Raw genomic sequence first — 22,788 nt, forward strand, 5'->3', positions numbered from 1 at the left:
ACACATATTTTTGGGCAAAGTATCTGTTTCGGACACGGATACATCCGGCATGCGATTTTACGTGTCCGAATTCTTTTTTCTTTTAATATAATTTTCGAACACGGGAAGGGACATGTTGGTTACTTTTTTTTGTTTCCTAAGCCCAAAATAACAAGCCCAATAAGCCAATTACTAATTAAAAAAAAAACCTAAAAAATGATAAACAAAAACATAAAAACATCAACCCTAATCCCACCCAACGCAATCGAGCACCCATGCAAAAACAAAAAACACACTAGCCACCACCGCAAAAATCTACCGGCCATTAGAGAAGAAGCTGCCGCCGCCATCGCTGCACACATTAGTTGCCGCCGCACGCCTCTGTCACCACCGCCGCCTGCCTTTGCTACCACCGAGACCTAACCACCCCTCTGTTTGGTTTTGTTTGTGTGAGTTAAAGACTCTAATGTAACTTTTTTCTTCTTCTAAATTTTTTATGACTTTTTTTAGTACAACATGTGGGGGTGGGGATTCGAACTCATAACCTCTTGGTTGGAAATATATGCTAATTACCACTGAGCTATGTTCGCTTTGGCAAATTTGGTATGTCTTAAATTAAAGTAAAATATGTTATTGTTCTTAAACTAGGATGGCATCTTCAAAGTTCAACCCATTCATCAAATTCAAATCCATCCCAAGAATCGACCTCTTCTAGTATTGAAGATGATTCAAAACCTCTTTCTCAATATGTGACTAAGATTATAAAATATTGAGTGACGGGTGAAACTTTTTCATGGCAATGTAACTTTTGTCATGCCATCGAGAAAAGCTCTTATACAAGGTTTAGAGCTCACTTGTTAAAGATAAATGGTCAAGGAATTGGAGTATGTCTAAAAATTACTCCTAAAGATATTGTCGATGTGAAGAAATTGGAAGATTAAGTGAAGATTCGAAAGGAGGGAAAAGCTCCTAAAAATATTCCTTTACTACCTCCGGTCATATCAATCGGTGGTGTTAATGTCAATAATTTTCCCAACACGAGCAATATTGAGGCAAAGAAAATGAAGGGTGCTTCAACTGCAATTGAAAGGTCATTCAACAAGGCATCTCTAGATCAATTGCATACACTTATTGCTCGAATGTTTTATTTCGTTGGCTTGCCATTTCATTTAGCAAGAAATCCACATTTTAGAGTGCCTTTAGTTATGCTGAAAATCATATGTTGCAAGGATATAATTTGTTGAGGAGAGTCTTCTACAAAAAGAAAACACAAATATTGAGAGGTTAATAGTACCAATTAAAGGTGAATGGAGTTTGAAAGGGGTGAGTATTGTGACTGATGGATGGAGCGACTCACAAAGGAGGCCTTTAATCAACTTTATGGTCATTTCTTAAGGTAGACCAATGTTTTTGAAAGCGATGGATTGTTCCGACAAGATCAAAGACAAGTATTGCATCACCAATTTGATGAAAGAAGTGATTAACGAAGTCGGTCATGAAAACGTAGTGCAAGTGATAACAGATAATACTCCTAATTGCAAAGGTGCAAAACAAATCATCGAAGCACAATTTCCAATGATGGTACGAACACCATGTTTTTTTTTCACCATGTGTAGTGCATACCTTGAATCTTGCCTTGAAAAACATGTGCTAGCAAGAATGTTGAAAACAATCAAATTGCATTTGGAGAATGCAATTGGATATCTGATGTTGTTGGTGACATCATGGTAGTGAAAATTTTTTATCATGAATCATTCTACGAGACTAGCCACGTTTAATGAATTTGTACCTCTTGAATTGTTTTTTGTGGTTGAAACACATTTTGCATCGATTGTCATTATGCTCAAGAGGTTCACAAACTCATTAAAGGTGGTTTACAAGCTATGGTCATCAATGACAAGTGAACAAATTACAGAGAGATGATGTAGGAAAGACTCAAGATGTAAATGAGCTGTTACTCAATGACTTATGGTGGGACAAAATCGACTATATTCTTTCCTTCACTTCACCTATGTACCACATGATCAGAGCTTGTGATACACACAAACTTTGTTCACATTTGGTATATGATATGTGAGATTTGATAATTGAAAAGGTGAAGACAATCATATATCTAGACATAAATGATTGCAATCAAGTTAAAAATCATCTTTTTATGATGCGGTGCACAACATTCTCATTGATCGTTGGAACAAAAACAATACTCCACTGCATTGTTTGGTACATTCTCTAAATTCAGGGTACTTACTCCTTAATTACTATCTATCTTTTAATCCTTATTCTAATCATAGAGTTTAAATTTTTTTTTAAAACTTCTATTTAGGTATTATAGTGAAGAATGACTTGCAGAAGACCCTAATCGTGTGCCTCTGAGTCAAGATGTGGAATTAACTCGAGAGAGAATGAAGTGTTTGAAAAGGTATTTTAATAACTTTGTGGATCGTACAAAGGTGAATATAGAATTTGCAAATTTCTCTACGAAATCCAGAGATTTTGTTGATTATGATTCTATAGCGGATAGACATCTATTAGATCCTAAAAGTTGGTGGGCAACTCATGGTGTCCATGCACCAATGCTTCAAGCAATTGCCTTTAAATTATTTAGACACCTTCTTCCTCTTCAATGTTGCGAGAGAAATTGTAGCACATATTCTTTTGTTAACTCTACCAAGAGGAATAAAATGACGCCTCAACGTGCATAAGATTTAGTATTCATCCATAGTAATCTTCGTCGCTTATCAAGAAGTCCAGAATATTCAGAAGAGACTAAGTCATGGGATATTGCTAGAGATAATTATGATTCTTTTGAAGCAGACATGCTTGAAGTAGCAAATTTGTCTTTGGATAAACCAAATTTGGAGGGCTGTAATTTTTAACGATGATGGTCACGGGGATGCTATAGAGATTTGAGAGGATAACTTTAGTCTTTAAGATTTCTTTGTATTAGTCCTTTTGAACTGTATTTTGTAACTTTTGTTGAAGATTAGATGTAATTGACTTGATATTTATGCATTTTAGTGGACTTCAATTACATCCAATCTCATACATTTTAGTGGACTTCAATTGTCTTGGGATGGATTTGAATTTGATGAATGGGTTGAAGATGGCATCCTAATATTCAAGAACAATAACATATTTTACTTTAATTTAAGTCATACAAAATTAAGAAAAAAAAAAGTTATATTAGAGTTTTTAACTCACAGAAACAGAACAAAACAAAGGGGTGGGTGGATCTCAGCGGCAGGAAAGGCCGGCGGCGACAATGGCGGTAGCAACGAAAGAGGCGTGCGGTGGCGACAGAAGTGTGCAACCGCAACGGCGACAGCTTCTTCCCTGGTGGTCGGTGAATTTTGTGGTGGTGGCTTGTGTTTTGGGTGTTCAATTGGGTTGGGTGGGATTAGGGTTTTCGTTTGTTTTGTTTTTGTTTATCCATTTTTAAGTTTTCTTTTTTTTTAATTACTAATAGGCTGATTGAGCTTGTTATTTTGGGCTTAAGAAACAAAAAAAAAAAGTAACCAACGTGTCACTTCCCATGTCTACCCGTGTCTGAAAAAAAAAAAAGAAAAAAGAAAGACATGCAAAATTTCGTGTCAGACACGTGTCTAGATGTATCCGTGTCCAACACAGATACTTTGCCCAAAAATATGTGTCCGTGTTTCATAGCATTCAACCAATGCCTTCTTAACAAAATGTTATTATATGATTTCGAATAAATAACAAAAAACAGTGAGGTATAATTTAAGGTGTGAAAATAAATTTGAGAGAAGGAAAAATATTCAGAAATAGAATATACCTTATCAAAAGTTCCAAGGCAGCTGAACCATATCCCTCCTACAAAAACATCGGAGGCATTTGATAATTTGAGAAACAAGTAACTTTTTTAATTTATAAGCCCATTTTGTTGATAAATCTATGGTGAACGGCTATCCTTACAAATGATTAAAAATCAATATACAAGAACAAAAGATGTTAGATAGATACCCTTAAAGCACTAGGGTGAACAGCTATCCTTACAACACGTGCACCTGAGAGACTTGGAAAATTTGTATCCCTGAATACTTCACAAAATTTCCAAGGTATTTGATCCCCAGGTGGCTGACGACCCCTTTGCAGACTCTGGAATGCAGAATTGCGAGAGATCTGTCCTTCCAGACAAACCTGAATACATGAAATTTACTCGACTCATAAAAAAGTGTTTTATTCCATAAAGCTACTAAATTCTACATATTACTAATTATTTATATTTGAATGGACACAAAAGAAAGAATGTACTTCGATCTTTCAAAAATGGAGTCTTGTAAAACAACCAAACATACATGAAAAAATTGAATACAAAAAGGAAACTGGATTTTATTATCAAATACAAAAACCACCGCCTATCTTCGGGAGGACAAATAGAAGCAAGCACACAATTTTAAACATTGCAATAGAGGGCGGCAAGAAATTGAACAAACAGAGATTGCCTTAAATATAGTGAAGAAGAGAAGGCCAGAATGGGAGTAGAAAATTGGACATATATAAGGGAAAATGTGAAATTAAATGTTAAAGGTGTTAATTCGGCTAGGACAAACTACATATTTTTTCACTAACCTGTATGACACATAAAATATCTGGTAGGACATTTTGCGACTCATCAACAGGACCTACTCATGAGGTCAAGAATAATCATTTCGAATGTCAATAAAATGTAAAAATAGAAACATCAAGGAATAGGAATATACCTAACAACACAAAGAGATGATGAGCTGGAGCATCAGCCATTAATTGAAGATCGTTAGGAGAGTTTTTATAGTGAGATGCAACATAGAGAGCCATCATCCGCTACATAAAGAAATAAAACAACAAATTGAGATCAAAACCAACAAACTTATAGTGGTTTAGAGATCAAATAGAAGTATGAAAAGCACCTGCAGAAAAGTTTCACTTTCTTTGTGAAAGGAGAAGAGAGTGTCTCGACTCACATAATATAAATTGCACTCACTAGGAAGGGGAAGCCTAGGCCAAAAAGGAAATAAATAAATAAGTATAACAACCATTGATTTTTACACATAAGCATAACTTAGCCACCAATATTAGAAAACGAAAAATCACCATACTAACCTCAAGATGGGAGGTATGAAACTTGTGACATCCAAGCAAAGTAAACTATTAAGCCAATTCTCCAGAGGATCCTCAGAAGCATATCTAATAGGTTCCTGCAATTCTAACATACAAAATTTCCTCCCTGCAACCAGAAACCAAAAGGATGCCCACTAAAAGCCAAAGCTAGGATCTATTGTACGAGAGCATGAGCTGATTAGTTTAGAAAGACATGCCTAAAGGCAAAAAACAAAAGAGTTATTAGCAAAGATTTCACAGTGAAAGGAATCGCCGTATCTTCCAAGCAAAGGAACGCTCTCCACATGCCATTTTTGAATCCATTGTTTTTTTGGTTATTACTTGGTGTAAATGCTCTCCCCTTTTCACTCCTATAGTTTTGCCTCCTTGATAGCTAATTGGAGAGCCTTTTTGTGACCCATTACGGGTTCTCTCCCTTTTTGTAATCACCTCTCTCCTTATTCATTATATCAATGAAATCATTTCATTTAAAAATATATATATATTTCACAGTGAATTCTATAATGCAAAAGACTCAACCCAATTATGTTCATCAAAACTTTGGCCATTTAAAGGTCTACCTTGTAGAGCTAAGCAACAAAAAAAACAAAAGGAAAAAGAGGAAAAAGACATAAAATATACGTTAAAAAGAATAAGGTACAACATTCAATTAGAATATACAAAAAATATGCAACCCACGCTTACACAAAACTTCCACATATTTCGTGCATTAATGGAATGTAAGGACTATATTCCTTTTGTGAATACCAAGTACCGCTAAATATTAGAGTTGGCTTAACACAAAACATCACTACAGAGAGCTTATTGTCAGGGCCATAAAATTGCTAATTCCATGGACGCCCTCTTTTATAACAAGAAGCAAATGAGTTGGATAATATTAAGCAAATTGACCATATTTGGTGATTGGAAAATTATAACTAATTTTTATGTTAGTAGTTCTCTATGGGAAACAAAACTTATATTAATCAAGAAAGAACAAAGGGAGATGAGAAATCCCGCGACCAGGCTTCTTTTTGAGACCTGATCGTTAATAAATTTAGAGCAAACTCAGAGATGGAGGAATCTCATACTTTTTAAAGGGGTAGGCTTACTCTTGCTCAATCAGTTTTGAATAGCTTGCCAATTTATGTCTTTTCTATCTTCAAAGCCCGTTTCAAAGCGTGAAGGAAATCGAGAAAATTGTGAGGAACTTATTTTGGAGCGGTGGAGAGTGCCATCCCCATAGACATCGGTCAAATGGGAGCTTTCCTCGTTGCCTAAAGCCTACAGAGGTTTAGGTTTTAGAAACTTTAAGCATAAAAATGATGCCCTTCTCCATAAGTGGATTTGGAGGTTCTCCCGTGAAGAAAATGCTTTTTGGAGACAGATAATTGCTGGCATTTATGGAGTTGAGCCACACGGTTGAACACCCATCATGCCGAAAGGGAGCATCTAAGGGGACCTTGGGTTGATATTGAAAATAATAGTAGAGCTCCTTCCTTAAGTTTGTTCAGTTCAAGGTTAATAAAGAGCAAAGAATCAGATTTTGGAAAGTTAGTTCCCTGGGAAATCAAATCTGTAAACTATTTCCCTTAAGAAGGAGTCTGTAATAGCAGATTGCTGGAATGAAGACCATTGTGATTGGAATTTGGCCTTTAAGAGAGGTCTATTGACCAAGGAGTGGTGAATTTGTTGTATCTGATGGACAAGCTGAATTCTTTTCAGAGAAGGGAAGAAGATGACAAAATTCGGTGGGCTATCAAGAATGGGAAACACTTTTCAACGAGATCTACTTTTCTTAGGTTGACTGGTTTCCCCCTTGAAATTAAAAGCTCCTCTTTCAAGCAAATATGGAATTTTGCCTACCCAAAAAAATGAAGGTGTCCTTGTGGAGCTTAGCTTATAAAAGTCTCAATCTTCAGAAAAAGTTTCTACAGTGGGTGCTATCTCCCTCAGTGTGCTGTTTGTTTCTCAATAGTGCTGAAAGTTTGGACCATCTTTTTTTTATATTGCCCTTTTATCTACAAAAGCTGGTCCTTTCTAATGAAAGAGATGGGTTTCTCCTCTTGTATGCCTAGAGCAGTAGATGATTGGCTCCATTAGGTTTTGCAAGGGTGGCTATTTAAAGGAAAATTGAAAATTCTTTGGGGTAGTGCAGCTAGAGCTCTTCTTTAGTGCTTATGGAGAGAGAAATATGTGTCTTCGACATCCTTAACCATCCCTTCGAAACTTTTATAGTATTGGCAACAGTTGGACTTGTTTGACACTCATGACTGGAAATGTTCTACTGATGGTGCTCTCTTCTGAGAAATTGTGGAGACAAAAAGGATTTTCAAATTTCTCATGGGCCTTAATACATCTCTTGACGAAGTTCGTGGTCGAATCCTTGGTTCTACGCCACTTCCCAGTCTTTGAGAAGTCTTTTCTATAGGCCGTCGAGAAGAAAGTCGAAAACAAATAATGTTGGGACCCACTGAACATTCTCCTACTCAAAGTGGATTTGCTCTCATTTCCCAACATAATTACCATAATAGTCCAATCGCTCTCGCTGCTCGAGGCAATTCCCAACCATATGGTGATAGTTGGCAGTGCAAAGAGCAACCATGGTGTGACCAATGCCATAGATTGGGACATATAAAAGACACTTATTGGAAATTACATGGGAAACCAGCAAATTGGAAGCCAAATACTGCCAAGACGGATCGAGAACCTAGGGGCAATGCTGCTGTCTCTGAAAGTTCTAACCAACAACCACTTACCAAAGATTTGTTGGACATGTTACAACAACTCTTGAACAAAACAAATCTACTGACACTAAGTAGTTCTAGGAATGTGCCCCAACAAGGTAACCAGAATCCCATGGCTCTCTATTCTCCAACTTTTCCATCTGAATGGATAGTGGATTCTGGAGCATCAAATCACATGATAGGTGATAGATCCTTGTTCTCATCTTTTTAAATTTATATGGGTAATCATTTTGTTCACATTGCCGATGGTACACCTGCAATGTAATTGAGATTGGAAGTGTTCAAATATCAAGCTCCTTAACTCTTGAATCAGTTTTATTTGTGCCAACATTGGAATATAATCTATAGTATGTGAGCAAGCTGAATAAGGACTTAAATTGTGAAACTAATTTTGTGCCAACTCTTGTATTTTTCAGGACCTAGGATTAGGGAAGATGATTGGCAATGCTAAATTATATGCAGGGTTATATCTTCTTCAAGCAATGCGTACTCTACCAACAAAGAGAATCCCATCGTGAGTTCGCTTGTGTTTCTAAGTCTTTGAATAATTCAAGTAAAGATAGTAGTCTTGTCATGATGTTGCACTATCGTCTTGGTTATCCCAACTTTGCATACCTTGAACATTTGTTCCATTCTTTATTTCTCAATAAAAAGAGTAAGCTTTTCCAATGTAAAATTTGTCAACTCTCCAAACACACACATGCTCATTTTGTCACCTCATACTTATTCTCCATCCCAGTCTCTCTCTTATTCACAGAGACATTTGAGGACCTTCGGGAGTAAAAAATATCAATGGGGCACGTTGGTTTCTTCTCTTTGTTGATGATCACACCCGGTTGAGTTTGACATTCCTTATGAAATATAAATCTGAAACTATCCACCTATTCATAGTCTTTCATAAAATGATCCAAAATCAATTTCAAGTTAATATCAAAGTACTTAAAACTGACAATGCTCATGATTTTTTCAACTCTAATCTCGGATCTTACCTTCAATCTCATGGTATTGTTCACGAGAGCTCATGTGTTGACACACCCCAACAAAATGGTATAGTTGAACGCAAAAATCGTCATCTTCTAGATGTAGTCCGATCTCTCATGCTCACATCATACGTTCCAAAAATCTTTTGGGGTGAAGTTGTTCTAACTGCTACCTATCTCATAAATCGCCTGCCCTCCTGCATTCTCAATTGGAACAGAACTTGGCACCTCCCAATTGGTCTAAGAGAACATTAATTCGAGGAATGGGAAACCTATATTTAATGGTTATTTTATTGATAGCACTACTATCAACACACATCCTCCATGACCCATCTTTTTTGGGTGTTAAGATTGCTAGAACAGCACATAGGCTAAGGCCAGTGTTTTCAAGGCGCGTCCAGGCACTCGCCTCAGGCGAGGGGCGAGCGTTTTCGCGGGGGCGGGCCTTAAACGGCACCGAGGCGAGTGCCTTCAATCCGACGCTCGCCTTTGCGCGTCCTTGCCTCGCCTTGGTGTGCCATCGCCTTAGGCGAGGCGAGCGCCTCTTTTTTTTTAAATAATGTTTAAAACCCACGAAAAACAACCCTAAAAACCTAATACCCACACCTGGAAGCCTTCGCTTCCGTCCTTTGCTGCCACCACCGCTTTCATCCTCGTGTTGTAATGTTTTTTTAGTTTCTCTTTGATTCTATACTCTGCTTCAATTCTTCAATTCTTCTTCATCGATTCTTTAATTGAGAAAAGAACCAAACAATACAAGAATCAAAATTTGAGGAAAGAAGAATTGAAGATGAACAAGAGTTGGAGAAAAAAGAAGAATCAATGAAGAAGTAGAAGAAGAATTGGAGAGAATTGAAAAACCTAAAAATTGAAAATCCTACCGCTTCAATCTTCCTCTTAACTTCGGTCCTCCTCTCCTCTTCTTTTTCTTTCTTACATTTCCAAGCCGCACTTAGTGCTAGTGCTAGAAAATACTCCCATGCAATAAAATTGCCATCGGGTGGCAAAACTTCCAAATGGCAGTAAACACTCACTATTTTTTTACTATTTTTATTGAAGTTAATGCATGGTTTAATTTTTGTTTAATTTAAATACAAATGTTTTCACATCATTTTATTTAACTACTGTTTACTAAAATTTTTTAGAACTTTATATTTAATTTTCCTAATTGTTTAAGTTAAACTTTGTTTACTAAAATTTTTTAGAACCTATATTTAATCTTTCCTAATTGTTTAAGTTAAACTTTATTTACACATTAAATAGTTCTACAAATATTTGCATCTAGAGTATTTTATTTTTTACCTAAAATTACTATAGATAATATTTATTTATTATTTTATTAGGTGCACCTCGCTTCACACAGGTCTTGCCTTTTTATCGTCTCTCACCATGAGGCGATCAAAGGACTTGTCACCTTGAGGTGCACCTTGTGCCTTGAAAACACTGGTTGAGGCTAGGTTGTATATGGCCTTTAGAAAGTAAATCGACTATTTGGTCATGTAATATTTTGTACTATGTGGGACTTATATGGTAATGTGGGAGGTTAGGTAAGGTAGCCCCAGGTAAGAGATCAATATGGTGTTGAATATCTTTGAGAGGTGGTAATGTATCATGAGGTTGCAATAGTGTGGAGAATTGAGTAAGAAGGTTATGGATTTCTTGCGGTACTTCGATATCATTTAAGACATCAGATACGTCAAAGTTTGTGATAACAAGGCCGAGAATGGGTGCTATCTGTTGGAGAATAAGTTGTTTACCACTACAAATGTGGAATAAATTCCCTTTATCCGAATTTTTTATGGATGTAGGGCTTGTTAATGGCAAAAGAACCACTGTTTTGCCCATCCAAATAAACTCATAGGTATTTTTGCAGCCTTTGTAGCTTGTGTGTCAAATTGCCATGGATGCCCAATAGGATGTGACATACATCCATGTCAAGGACGTCACATGTAATTTGATCTTTATAGCTATTTCCAATCGAGAGGGGAATAGTACATATTGTATTAACGAGAACTTCACCCCCTTTTCGAATCCAACTAACCTTGTATAGTGTGGGATGAGGGAGACTTTAAGGTTTAAGATGGAAACCAAATTACTTGAGACAATGTTCTCTGTACTCCCACTATCGATTATAATGTTGCAGACTTTTCCATTTACAATGCAGCGTATGCAAAACAGAGAGTGTCGTTGGTGAGTTGATGGAACCTTTGGAGTAAGGAGGGTCCTTTCTAAAACACATGAAACTTGTTCCCCGTCGTCCGGTTCAAGGTAGGTAATCTCCTCGTCAGTGTTTTAAAAAGCTCGAGGCGTCCTAAAGCGCAATAGACCTCTGGAGCTTAATCTCGAGGCACAAAAAAAAGCACAGGCTTTTTTTCGCGAGGCGCACTATATATAAAGATAAATAAAAATATATATACACATATACAACATATAAAAGCCAAATAATATTTAAAGTCCAAACATTATAAAGAGAAAAAGAGAGAGAGAAGAGGTTGAGAAATGACAGAGATGGAAAGCTTTTGTGTGGAGGTTTTGTTATAGAAAAAATATTTCCTTCCATGTGAAAGAAGAGAGAGAAATCACAGAATATTAAAGGGATTCACGTAAATGGAGGGAGAGAAAATTGAAAAGATTATGGAAAGATTGAGATCTTTTCCAAAAATAAAGGAAAAGATTGGAAATCTAAAATTTATGGGCTTTGGGCCCATTTTGAGATTTAAAGAAAACCCTAAACGCAAGCATTAGGGTTTTTTTTATAGTTTTACAAAAGCCCCTGAAGCGCAGTGCTTTGCGCTTCGGGGGCTTCAACGTAGGCGCGCGCTTAAGGCACGCCTCCTTCATTGCGCCTAGCGCCTAGGCGCACGCCCAGGCGCACTTTTTAAAACCCTGCTCCTCGTCGGATTCTTGAATACAAGAAGTGTCAAGATCCTCCACAAAATTGAGCGTTTTCCGTTGAGGACACTCATTAAATAAGTGCCCAACTTGACCACAGCGAAAACACTTACCCAAAGTGGGTCTAGTGTAAGCCGTGGTCTGTTTTTTCCCTGTTGTATCCGCATTTTTTGGATCATCAGTAGTCTTAGCTTTTGATTTGGATGTATTGCTAGGGATAGGTTTGTCCAGCACAAGATTTCCCTTCTTGGAAGAACTAGCTTGATTATCACTGAAGGTCCGGTGCTAATACTGAACCTGAAACCTATTGGCTTGTTGCTCTTCAACCGTTATGGTTGCGGCAATAGCCTCATCAAGAAAGCCAATAGGATGGATTTGGAGTTTTTCTTTAATATCAGCCCGTAAGCCACTAACAAATCGAGCCACTTGATATTGCTCATTTTCGCCAAGATTAGTTCTTGCTCCCAAACGATGGAATTCTTCTGTATACTCACTAATAGAACAAGACCCCTGTTTTCAGTTTTGTTATTGATTGTACAAAATCTGCTCAAAGTTGATAGGTAGAAACCTGGGCGCCGTTTTTTCATTTTTTCCCAAGAACGAATGGAGACTTACCAAAACGTTGGCGATTTGTTTCCAGCTGCTCCGACCATGCGGAAGCACCCCCCTTTAGTTTGAAAGCCACAAGTTTTACCTTCTTATGATCTGGGGTTGACATGTACTCGGTGTTTTCGAGGCGCGCCCAGGCGCTCGCCTAAGGCGAGGGGCGAGGCGTTTTGGCCTGGACGCGCCTTGAACGGCATCGAGGCGAGCGCCTTCAATCGGGCGCTCGCCTTTGTGCGCCTTGTTGCCCCTTGGCGCCATCGCCATAAGGTGAGGTGAGCCTCTTTGAAGCAAGGCGACTCTTTTTTTTTTTGTTATAATTTTAAAAAACCCACAAACGAAGACCCAAAAAGATGCAAACCCACACCCAAAAAAATCGAACTACCCACACGAAAGTCTTCCTCTTTCACCGCCGCTTCATCCTTTGCTGTTGCCATTGCTACCGCCTTTGCCCCCACTCATTGCACGATATGAAGCCATCATGCCTTCCTTCTCCTTCTTCGTAGACAATCAAAATATTTAGTTTCACCTATTAAGATGTATTCAGGGCAACATAGGTGCTCGGAAAGGAAGAATTAGAGATGAAGAAGAAGAATCAGGAAAAAAGAATTAGAGATGAAGAAGAAGAGGAATTGGAAAAGTAGAAGTAGAAGAAGAATTGAAAAATATAATAAAAGATATGGGGATTTGATGCTTGGTTGAGACTTTTCCTATTCCATTTACGTTTTCAAGGCATGCACATTAATTGCATGCAATTTTACCTTGCCATCTGGAAGCAAAAGGGAAAGATGGCAATAATTTTTTTTTATTTAAGATAATTTATGATTTAATTTTAGTATTCCACTTAACCACTAATTTTATTAATTTCTTTTTAAATTTATATTTTTAATTTTTCTTAATTATTTAAGTTAAAATTTATTTGCACCAAATATTTTCACCTAAAGTATTTTTGGTATTGATTTTTTGTATTGTTGACATTTACTATTTTGGTATTGATTTTTTAAGGTAATTTAAGCACTATATATATAATTTTTACTTATTTATTAAGGTGCGCCTCGCTTCAATCGGGCGTCGCCTTTGTATCGCCTCTCCCCTCAAGGCGATTAAAGGGTTTGTCGCCTTGCGGTGCGCCTTGCGACTCGAAAACACTGCATGTACTCAAAGAAACTCTCCACATTTTTAATCCATTCAAGGACGCCTTCAATGTCCATCTTGCCATCGAAGTGAGGGAGATCAATCTTCATCTTGTATTCATTTTGTTCCCGATGGTGAGGTGGAGGAAATCTGTTTCGTCGCCGGCCAGCATGCCAATGTTGTAATTCCTCCTCGTCGCTTGAAGAATCACCTTGAAAATCCTGTCTCCGACGGAATCTACGATGGCCATTATGGTTTCTTGCCCAATCTTGAACAGGATCTTGGTATTCTCTAGGTGGCCGATTATGGAAATCTTGGTTGGTATTTTGGGGAATTTCATGGGTTCTTGGAGGAATAGGGTGGGGTTCTTGGATAGGAAGGTTACCTTGATTGAATCTTGGGGCTAGGAAAGGTGTGTCACGACCGATTGTAATGCATTGTTCTTGTGTTTCTTTTCCATTCTTCTTCTTCAGCTAGTCTAGTTGTAATTGGATGTTATCGAGCTTATCCACCAGCACATTTAGGATTTGTTTAATCTCTACCATATTCCGCAGTAAATTCTCAACAGCTCCTTCAGCCCTCAATAAACGAGTGGTTGAAGATCGTGGAGAGAGGACGGTAGCAATTTCCACCTCTTTTTCGAAGGAAGATTCTCCACCGATAGGAGCATTCTTCTTTCCCGCCATTCTAAGGTCCAAGGGTGTTGGTTTGGTTTGCTCTAATACCAAATTGGTGTGGTTTAAAGGAATCAATTCTTTATTGAGAATGAAGTGATAGCTTAAAAGGTTACAAGGCTCAGAGGTAAGCCATGGGTAAAAGGAAATAACCTAACAGTATAGAGCTAACTACCAAAACAACTTGAACTAAACTAACTTAAGTAGAGTTAGTTACATCATACAACCTACACAAATTGAGGAATGCCAAAATCTACACCAGAATCCCAGTGTTTCTGAGATAGTACACGAAACGACAAGTAATGATTTGGACTGACCCATTGCTGTACGAAAAAGTGTTCGCTCATGCACTCAACATCCCATATGGTATCACTTATCTTATGCTAACCTGTCACTAACTTTTAAAGCATTTGTAACTTTACTAGATCAGATACAAGCTCCTAACACAGTTTAAGAAGCCTTAACAGCGACCTGAATGGAAAGCAGCCACTTTAAAGGAGCTTCAAGCTCTTGAGAAAAATGGGACATGGACTCTTACAGAGTTACCCCAAGGTAAGCGAACGATTGGATGTAAATGGATTTTTACGACCAAACACAAGCCAGACGGCAGTATAGAACGGTTCAAAGATCGCCTTGCGGTGCGCCTTGCGACTCGAAAACACTGCATGTACTCAAAGAAACTCTCCACATTTTTAATCCATTCAAGGACGCCTTCAATGTCCATCTTGCCATCGAAGTGAGGGAGATCAATCTTCATCTTGTATTCATTTTGTTCCCGATGGTGAGGTGGAGGAAATCTGTTTCGTCGCCGACCAGCATGCCAATGTTGTAATTCCTCCTCATCGCTTGAAGAATCACCTTGAAAATCCTGTCTCCGACGGAATCTACGATGGCCATTATGGTTTCTTGCCCAATCTTGAATAGGATCTTGGTATTCTCTAGGTGGCCGATTATGGAAATCTTGGTTGGTATTTTGGGGAATTTCCTCTTTTCATCAAGCATTCCTCGTCAAGTAAGATTACTGTGTTAATAGTATATGTTGACGATATAGTTCTCATGGGAAATGTTTCTGAAGAAATAATTCGACTGAAAAAACTCCTCGTAAGAACATTTAAAATCAAAAACTTGGGGCATCTCGGATACTTCTTAGGAATGGAAGTAGCAAGATCGAGTAAAGAAATTTCTGTCACTCAACGAAAATACGCTTTAGATCTCTTAAGGGAGACTAGGATGAGTGGTTGCAAACCAGTTGGTACACCTTGGATGCAAATTCAAAACTTGGAGTTAGTCCCAAAGATGAACCGGTTGATCGAGGCAAGTATCAACGACTGGTCGGAAAGCTAATATATTTGACTCACACCCAACCAGAGATTAGCTTTGCTCTTAGCGTGGTAAGTCAATTTCTGAATAAGCCTTCTAAAGAACATATGGAAGCTGTGTATAGAATATTGAGATATCTCAAGCACGATCCTGCAAAAGGTCTTATGTTCAGAAAGACCACAATCAGATCTTTAGAAGTCTACACTGATGCAGATTGGCTGGATCTCCTGTTGACTGTAAATCAACATCAGGATATTGTTCCTATGTATGGGAAACTTAGTAACTTAGCGTAGCAAAACACAATCAATTGTAGCCCGAAGTAGTGCTGAGGCTGAATTTCGATCATTAGCAAATGGGATCTGTGAAGGAATTTGGCTAAAACGTCTTCCGACTAAACTCAAGATCAAGACAGAAGGTACTATAGAGGTATTATGTGATAATCAATCTGCCATAGCCATTGCAAGGAACCCGATACATCATGATCGAATGAAACATGTCAAGATAGATCGTCACTTCATTAGTGAGAAGATTAAGAAAAATACAATTGATTTGAGATATGTGCCTTCTCAACAGCAAGCTGCTGACATATTAACTAAGGCCTTACACCGAGCTCGGCTTGAGGGGCTTATTTCCAAGCTTGGAATGACTAGTATATACCATCTAGGCTTGAGGGGGAGTGTAGAAAATCAAGCTAAAGTTGAACGAATTCAACTAGGAATTAGGAAGTTAGCTAAAATTTTTTAAACTAAATTGCTTATTTTTAGTTCATATGATTAGAGCCTCTTGTATAAATATGGGTGTTACTCACCACTCAAGGAATAAGAAAAAATCTCCCCTATACAAAGCTTCAGGATCCTCTCTCCCCTTTATCCTCTCTCCCCTTTACTTTTCACGATTGTGGGGGACGCTTTGAGTAGGCTTATTCACTACTGTAACGAAAGGAACATTCTCGAAGGTTTCTCCATCGGCTCTAGCTCTCTAGAGGTGACACACCTTCAATATGCTAATGATGTGATTATTTTTAGCCTTTTTCTCGGCTCAGCTGATGCAGAATTGGTGGGGTGCAATTCAACTGTTTTTGCTGGCTTCTGGCCTCTCCTTGAATGTGTCCAAAACGGCTGTGATTGGTATAAACTGCTCCTTGGCCGAGACTAATTTTTGGGCATCAGCTTTTGGATGCAAAGTCGATTCCTCCACTTTTCCTATTTGGGTTTCCCTCTTGGTGGAAATCATCGATCTACCAGTTTTTGGGTGCCAGTAGTGGATAAAATGCATAACAGCCAACAGGCTTCAAAAATGGAAATCCCTCCTGCTTTCTAAAGGTGGTAGGCTTACTCTGGCCCAATAAGTCCTCAATAGCATCTCAATTTATTTCTTCTCTATTCTTAAAGCCCTAGATGGAATGATTAAATCGACGGAGAAGCTTATGAGGGATTTTATCTGGAATGGAGGGGCTCATAGACCGATGGGAAACTTGGTGAAATGGTCTTGGTCCGCTTTGCCTCATAAGCAAGGGGGTCTTGGGATTGGCTCATTGACTCTCAGAAACAAAGCTTTGCTCATGAAATGGCTTTGCGGTTTGAAGTGGAAAAGAAAAGTTTTTGGAGACGGGAGATAGCTTCTATTTACAGGATGGACTCTTATGATTGGTGGACAAAGCCTTCAAAAGGCTCCTTTGTTGGAAGACCATGGAGAGATATTCAGGGGACTCTAAAATCCTTCCAGAGTCTTTCTTTTTTCAAGGTTTCAGCTGGAGAAACAGTAAGATTTTGGGAGGATCGTTGGATAGATTAGTCACCTCTTTCAACCATCTTCCCTAACTTGTATGCTTTGTCTTCTAAAAAAGGTAAGCCTATAGAAGATTGTTGGATTGCAGAAACTTCGACATGGAATTAAGGCTTTCGAAGAAATCTCTTTGAAAGGGAGATAAACCGATGGGCTCTGTTCATAACCAAGATTGAAGGGGTGGTGCTAGGGAGTGGTAGAGATAAATTGTGGTGGAAGGCTGATCTTTTCGGTCTCTTTTCTGTAAGTTTGGCATTCATGGCTCTTACTTCTCCCTCTCCCAAGTTGAATCCGACTACAGCTAATATTATTTGGAATTTTAAAGCTCACAAGAAAGTCAAATTTTTTCTTTGGACTCTTTTCTATAGAGGATTAAATACTGCAGACAAGCTTCAAAGAAAATTTCAACATTGGGCTCTTTCCCCCTCTATGTGCAGCATGTGTATGAAAAACATGGAGATCATCTTTTATTACCATGTCCTTTTGTGTTTAAAGCTTGGGGGAGAATTGCTTCTTTCCTAGATCTCTCTCTTAGTATCCCTAGCAAGATCGAGGATTTTATTGCCGAAGACTTCGATGGAGGATGTCTTAAGGGTAAAGTTGCGGTTCTTTGGAATTGTGCAGCTCAAGCTTTACTTTGGCACATTTGGAAAGAAAGAAACAATCGTCTCTTTGAAGATAAGTCGATTTCGTTTGATTCTTTTTGTGTGAATATTAGACATATAGCTTCTTGGTGGACCTTATCCCATAGGAAGATTTTTTGTAACTACAATCTTCTCTTGCTTTCTCAAGATTGGAGAGCAGTGATTGTATAGAGTTTTTGGGGAAGGTTCTCTCTACCCTCAGCCTTTAGGTTGTTCTCCCGTTTTCTGGGGTTCTTTTGATTTGAATACAAGTATTTTGTTTCTTATCAAAAAAGAAAATAGAGAATAGAGAGTAGTTCCAAATAAACTATTGTAGCATCTTGTTTTTTCAGAAAAAAAAAAAAAAAAAAGAGTATTCAGCTTTCGTTGAGAAAAAGTGAAAGAATACAAGGGCCATACAATAAGACAACCCTAACAAAGAAAGCTAAACTAAACCAAAAATAGGCTTCAATCTAATAAAATAAGACCTAACAGATAACTACAAAAAAAAATTAAAGGGTAACAAAATAAGATACACTATTATGGCCTCTTTTGTTAGAAAGAGATTAAAGGGTCTTCAAAGATAAGTGCTCTTCTTTGGATAGCTTTTGTACACTTTACAGCTCTTGGCCTCCTGTTGGAATGCCTTACACTCACCAGCCACCTTTCCTTTTACACTAACTACACACCCTCTTTTGTAAGCACGTTGTTTTCTGGATAAATTTTTGTGATTTATTGTACTAGATGATTGGAGCAAGGATCCCCTCTACCCTGGCCATAGGCTGCCCTTTTTGGTTTTTCTATATATAGTGATCTCTTTTTAAAAAATAAAACATAGAAGTCAATGATACTATAAAAATCAATCTTTCATGTTATTGATTAGCATGATACTATGTGAATATACTTCACTACATCCAACCCTCCTATTAGGTACCCGAATACAAGAACCTAACAAGAACACTATATTGCAATACGAAAGAGTAATTACAATACCGATAGCCTTTCGAGAGGGCTATCTCTCTCCCAAGAACTCTCTCAAGTTCCTTACCAAAATACAATTCTCCAAGATACCCCCTCCTCTCCCTACTACCCTTATTTATAACAACTCACCCTAACTAATTATCATTCTAATTACCATACTACCCCTTTCTACTAACAAACTAATATTCTCTAATAGGACTCTCACATCACCCCGCCCTTCAAAGACACCTTGTCCTGAAGGTGTGAATACACAAACACAAAATGATTAACACCACAAATTTAGAAACCCAACTAAATATCAACTAAAAAATTAAACCCTAGCTGCCCTAGTGGGGCGTGCAGTAGAAATTGATGACTGGTGGTGTGCGACCGAGGACAGCGGACGGTGGCGTGCGGCATACGATGGCGAGCGGCAGTGCTGCGCGACAGCGACGGCAGGTGAACGTGTACGGCAACGTACGGCAGATGTTGGCGGCTGTAGATGGCGATGGGAGAAAAATCGCAGGTGGTCGGCGATGGTAGGGACGATGGAAGCGCGTGTTTGCGACGGCGGACGATGGTTGGAAGCAAACAATGGTGGACACGATGGTGGCAAGATCGACAGCAGACGGAAGAGGATGCACAGGTGGCGGACGGCGGCGTGACACGATCTGCTACGTTGGGGAAGGGCTACTGTGGCGGGTAGGGTTTCTCTCGTCTTAGGATGATGCCACTTCGATTCAGGTTGTGGGTTTGAGTTCAAATTAGATATTAACCCGGCTCGTAACTTACCTTGCTCGTACGCCTCCTTTTCTGCCTTTGACAATTGGGCCCCAACAATTCTATTAGAAGTCAGCCCACATAGCCCATGGCCCCATAAGTCTTCCCCCTCATCATTCATGTAATTAGGGTTTTCTTTTCCCTTCTTTCGCACGTGACCTATTGTCTCATTGGCTGCGCAGTCACGAATCTTGCATCGGCGCCCCCACCAAGCCTTCTTCTCCGACCTTTCCAGCCTTCGTCGATGGTGATGGCCGTCGTCAACTTCCTGACTCCCTTTTTTCTTATTTTCGACATGAATAGCAACATTTTCCCCATTCTTTTGGCTACTAAAACTCCTCCTTAGACTCACTTGCCCCAGAACCGACCATGGCCGACCTCCCTTCGGCCCTCCAACTTCCGTCGCAAGTTGTCTCCTCCCCGTTTCCTCGCACCCAACCTTCCAATTTTGTCGCCGTTCTCTTTCAAATCGTAGCCGAGCCTTTCTTCCTGATGATATTCGTTCTCACTTCCTTTTCCGTCACTTCTTCATTGGTAAACCATCGTGCAAAACTGATCCAGCCATTCTCGGACTCTTGTCGTTCCTTCTTAAACATTCAATTGCTTCTTCGTCCTTCCTTTTGCAATTTCGCTGTTGTTGCATTCTTTCTCTCTTCTTTGGCTTCTTCATACTTTGTTGAGGGAAGTTTTTCTCCTCTTTTTCCATGAATCACTGCATGCTGACTTTTCCACACCTCGATTGATTTTCCATCGCACTCCAGTCCACATTCTCGGGTCTGATCGTCGGCTTCCAGCAATCCTTCGTCCCTGCTTCCGAATGCTCTTCGCAGTTGCTACTTCCTTCCTTAACCTCTCTTTTTCCTCCCTAACAGTAAACCTCTTTTGCATTTCTTTCGTGATTCGAACCATTTCATTTGAACGTTTTGTCATTTCTCTCAACAATTCCTGCAACTCCATTCCTATCAATAATCCCCGTATTCTCGTAACTGCCTCAAATGAAAGATTCAGATTCATGGCCAGGACGAACTTGCTCTGATACCAATTTGTTAGGTACCCGAATACAAGAACCTAACAAGAACACTATATTGCAATACGAAAGAGTAATTACAATACCGATAGCCTTTCGAGAGGGCTATCTCTCTCCCAAGAACTCTCTCAAGTTCCTTACCAAAATACAATTCTCCAAGATACCCCCTCCTCTCCCTACTACCCTTATTTATAACAACTCACCCTAACTAATTATCATTCTAATTACCATACTACCCCTTCCTACTAACAAACTAATATTCTCTAATAGGACTCTCACAACTCCCAGGCGGCCGACATGGGAAGAAAAGGGAAATAAATTTAACATAATTCATAAACATCTTAAAAGTAAACATCTTCAAACCATGAGTGATCCACTCACTAAGAAACATTGATATCTTCCATGAATACCTGAAAGACTAGCAGAGTCATCTCCATCTGTTATTTGACTTTTCTTTTCCAAATGCCTTAGAAGCTTTAAGGATAAAGAGCGGCCAGTACCTTCGTAACTATATAATAAAGCATTAAAACAAAGTAGCATCTAAAAAATATGTTCCTCAAACTTTAAATTGATTAAAAACAAATGAAAGGAATAAAACTCCAAACGACAATTAACCAAGATATAAGTAATAGATATAAGATGTGTATACTATTACCCATTTACAGTTGAAGATAAGAAAACCATATGAGACCCTAGCAATGAACGAATAACAGGTAGAGGTATTGCAGCCGCTTCATCAATTACCAATAGTTCAGCCTGTGCAAGCTTTGGATACTCATCAGGTTTTATATACTGCAACAGTGTTCAAACAATACATCTGTTAGGATCCTAAATACAATAACCTAACGAGATAACTATATTGCAATCTCAAACTGAAACTACAATGTCGATAGCCTTTCGAGAAGGCTATCTCTCTCCCAAGAACTCTCTCAAGTTCCTCACCAAAATACTATTCCCAAAGATGCTCTCCTTCTCCCCTACTACCCTTATTTATATCCATCTTACCGCTAACTAATTACCATTCTACCCCTTCATATTAACAAACTAATATTCCCCTATACTTCTCCCCTTTCGTCCCTGCTTCCGAATGCTCCTTGCGGTTGCTTCTTCTTTCCTTGATCTCTCTTTTTCCTCTCTAATTGTAATCCCCTCTTGCATTTCTTTCATTATTCGACCCATTTCAATCGAATGTTCCTTCATTTCTCTCAACATTCTCTATAACGTCATCACTGTCTCGAATAGGAGATCCATGGCCAGGATGAACTTGCTCTGATACCAATTTGTTAGGATCTCAAATACAAGACCTAACGAGATAATTATATTGCAATCTCAAACAAAAACTACGATGTATATAGCCTTGCAATCTCTCTCCCAAGAACTCTCTCAAGTTCCTCACCAAAATACTATTCCCAAAGATGCTCTCCTTCTCCCCTACTACCCTTGTTTATATCCATCTTACCCCTAACTAATTACCATACTACCCCTTCAAATTAACAAACTAATATTCCCCTATACTCCTAATAGGACTCTCACAACATCTTAATTAAAATTTATTCAACTAAATATACATATTGAAACTGGAAGGCAAATCTTATTTATTAATATTATTTAGGGAGAATGTGCCTCGAACAAAGCCAATGAGGGAGAATCCAACATTTACGGCTAGCTAAATGCAATAACCATTATTTCTAAATCAATTTCTTGTTTCCTTTTACTACAAAATCTATCATGCATTTTCTAAGCTCTTAGGATCTCTGCTTCCTAACCGGCTGGCCTTATGAACAATTGGCTAATTTCAGGGCCTTCGTTAACAGTACAGACATACATAATGCTCATAAGCAATGTAGGGGGCATAACCACAGCATTTCAAATGTAACTTCTAGGAGGTCTCAACCTCAATATAGATCAAAGGTCGACATTTAATAATATAATAGTTTTGATGGTTTTAAGTTATTTTTCACCTTTGTCGGATCTAAAGGTTATTAAGAAACAGTTCAAAAGTTCTACACTTTACTTCTTATATACTTTATGGAGGACAATTATGCAAAAACCGATAACATGAGTTGTCAGAAAAAAAGATAATATAAAAAAAGCATATTATGTCAACCCTATATTTTGAAATTATCCATTTTTTTAGTGAATTTTTTTTCCTGTTAAATCTTACCAGGAGTACGATCACCATCAATT

General features: G+C 38.4%; 2 pseudogenes across 1 annotated transcript in view; one reads left to right on the forward strand and one right to left on the reverse strand.

Moving 5' to 3' along the window:
- Positions 1–22,788, reverse strand: part of LOC111022239 (RNA cytidine acetyltransferase 2-like) — a 30,223-nt pseudogene that overhangs the window by 3,245 nt on the left and 4,190 nt on the right. The window contains exons 11-18 of the transcript XR_015791325.1: positions 21,257–21,418; positions 21,012–21,109; positions 5,080–5,203; positions 4,887–4,974; positions 4,701–4,800; positions 4,570–4,622; positions 3,961–4,137; positions 3,773–3,810 (exon numbers count right to left, since the gene is read on the reverse strand). The product of XR_015791325.1 is annotated as an RNA cytidine acetyltransferase 2-like (transcript). The remainder of the gene's footprint in view (positions 1–3,772; positions 3,811–3,960; positions 4,138–4,569; positions 4,623–4,700; positions 4,801–4,886; positions 4,975–5,079; positions 5,204–21,011; positions 21,110–21,256; positions 21,419–22,788) is intronic.
- LOC148210874 (uncharacterized) lies at positions 1,399–2,889 on the forward strand (annotated as a pseudogene).

Source organism: Momordica charantia (genome assembly GCF_013281855.1).
Source record: "Momordica charantia cultivar OHB3-1 chromosome 6 unlocalized genomic scaffold, Mcharantia_2.0 BLBB01000006.1, whole genome shotgun sequence".
NCBI lineage: Eukaryota > Viridiplantae > Streptophyta > Magnoliopsida > Cucurbitales > Cucurbitaceae > Momordica > Momordica charantia.